The sequence below is a fragment of the Montipora foliosa genome, chromosome 4 (assembly GCF_036669935.1).
Source record: "Montipora foliosa isolate CH-2021 chromosome 4, ASM3666993v2, whole genome shotgun sequence".
NCBI lineage: Eukaryota > Metazoa > Cnidaria > Anthozoa > Scleractinia > Acroporidae > Montipora > Montipora foliosa.
The window spans coordinates 36,382,845-36,385,495 of NC_090872.1; the positions used below are offsets into that span (position 1 = coordinate 36,382,845).

At 36.0% G+C, this 2,651-nt stretch overlaps 1 long non-coding RNA gene across 1 annotated transcript in view; it reads left to right on the top strand.

Annotated features, from left to right (window-relative positions):
• Positions 1-2,065, top strand: part of LOC137999216 (uncharacterized) — a 3,635-nt gene extending 1,570 nt beyond the window's left edge. Inside the window, exons 2-3 of the long non-coding RNA XR_011122922.1 lie at positions 47-715; positions 1,444-2,065. This is a non-coding gene — a long non-coding RNA (uncharacterized lncRNA). The remainder of the gene's footprint in view (positions 1-46; positions 716-1,443) is intronic.
• The last annotated feature ends 586 nt before the right edge of the window (positions 2,066-2,651 follow it).

Consider the following 2,651-nt stretch of genomic DNA (forward strand, 5'->3'; position numbering starts at 1 on the left):
CCAAGAAAACTGAAACGTTTCACTATATTTATTTGTTGATTAACAGTTCAAATTGGAGGTGGGTACAGCTGGGAACTGGTTCATTAAAAGATTGCTGGGAAGTTTGGACAAAGAGTTGGTTACAGAAAGTGCTGAGGCTAGGCAAGAAGATGCCTTCTTCTTGCAACATACAGTACATACCACGGGTTTTGCTAAAAGCATGCCCGCGGCCCGGCGGCCCACACAGTTTGGTTGTCCAGCGGTAAATCCACGCGCATGCTCAGATTTTCATCGGGTTTGGGCGCGTACATGAAAGACGGTGAGTTTGAATTCGTTTACCATTTTAATAATCATTTCAATCCTTTTCGATCCTTTCTTTCGTTGCATGTTGCTACGTGAAAAATGTTGTCATTCTCTGTTGTTTCGTCTGTTTACAACAACAAACAGAAACAAGGATTCAAATGATTAAAATGGTAAACGAATTCAAACTCACCGTCGTCCATTTTGCACTTCCAAACCCGATGCAGATCTGTGCATGTGCGTGGATTTACCGCTGGACAGAAAAAGTGTGGAAAATGAGGACTGGGCTACCGGGCCTTCGCGGGCCGTGGGCCGCTGGGCCGTGACGGGCCGCGGGCCGCTGGGCCGCGGGCCTGCTTTTAGCAAAACCCTACATACCACTACATGTATCATCTATGGAAGAGGAGTTGGAGGAAACCCTCAGATAAAAGAAAAGGTTGGTGCAATGAAAAAATTCCTTTGAAGCATGTTTCTGTAGAAAACCTGTAATGCAGTCAAACAGCTGAAAGTCTGAAAGACTTAGAAGCTGATTGTTGCTTTTAAACAACTGATGCATATAGATATTTACAAATAACTCACATAAATTACACTTTAACAACTAATTCTTGACAGTCACTGCAATAAAATAATTATAAAGCACTGTCTGAGTTACAGGCCTGTGTACGTATAGACTAGTAATGCCGAGCGATTAGCGGAAGATGATGCTGCAGTTTCATTTATCCATTGTCTCACCCAATATCTGCTTTCAGTTTAAAATTTGAACTACTGTTAAATGAGATAATTCTAAATACGTCATCACACATAATTTTTTTTGGAAAAGTGTTGAAGACAAAGAAAGCATCTGGCAATATATTTTCAAGATTTGTTCCATGAGTTCCACCACTATATGTGTACTTTTATCATTATGACAAAATTAATTTGATAGTTAACTGAGTTACTCAATGAATCAAGAACAATGTTACAGATATAATCTCATGCAAGTACCGGTATTACATGTGGTTCCATTTATTTGGTGCACCAAAATTGGTGGCTGGTGTCTTTTGTTTCTCAGGATTAGGGATGTATTAGATTTGTGCTTTCTTCCTATTTTGTTAGAATATTGTCAAATGATCTTAATTTTGGAAGGGGTGATACTAATCATTATTCTCTTTAATTACTTTTAAGGATGATGAGTCAATCAATGGAGAGGTTCTAAAAACAACATTTGCAAGGATTGTTGCTTCTGGCACACTAATTGAACTAGAGACATTTACCTTGTGGCAGAAAGCAAGGTTTTGTTAAAACTCTTATTCGCTGTAATTGTTTTGCTGGGAGCATACTTAATTATCAGCTTAATCTCAGGGGTTTTTTTTTCTTCTTTTTGGAAACAAAAAGAGTTTTTACTTTTTTCTTAATGTAAATTATCTGCCTAAGTTCTGTGTTTTTTTTTTCTTTTTGAAAACAATTCTGTTGGAGAAAAAAAGAACACATTGGTAAAGGTCAACGATGACAAAATTTTTGCATCAGTTATCATAAGGCATGTTCCATTTTTTTACGTTTGACTTCTCTCTGTAAGAACTGACTTGTATTACATGTACATAAAACCCATTTTGTTATACTGAGTCACATTTATCCAAGTATGTTGTTTGCTTTAGTTTTTGTAATTGAAGTTATTTTGAAGCCATTCATTGTTGCAATCTGTAATCAAAACACAAACCACTCAATGTATCTTTGTTTAAGGCAAGAACACATACAGCTGATTGCCATTTTATTATTGCCCGAATAATTAGAATAAAGATAGCTTTGACTTTTGTGATGTATTTGTATGTGTATACAGATGTGCATTCTTTGCAATCTTATGATTAAAATTACCAGTATTAGATGCTTCATTGTAAACCTGGTCTTTTCTTTACATAATATTTAAAAAAAATGAACTTTTCATGGTTTTATGAGAAATCTGACTATAAATGAAGGTACAGTAGATCTAGTGAGGGTGAATGTGTTCTGTAGAGAGAGTAAATATTACTCTGACAAGGGCAGTAAAGTATAAGAGGGTAAATTTTACTCTTGAAAAGGAGTGGTTTTGTACCTTTTTGTCTCACCCCAGTTTTGGAGTTAATTTAACTCTGTCAAGGGTAAATTGAACTCCATTTAAAGAGTTCAATTCACTCCAATAGAAGGATAAAATTTACCCTTGTATTGGAGTGAATTTTACACCACAGGAGGGGTAAACAATACTGGAGTAAATTTTTACCCCAACAAAGAGTAAAAGATATAGGAGTACATTTTACTCCAAAAACGGAGTAAGCAATACCGGAGTGAATTTTACTCCAAAAATGGAGTGGTTTTGTACTTTTTTTTTAAACTCCCTTTTTGGAGTTAAATCTACTCCT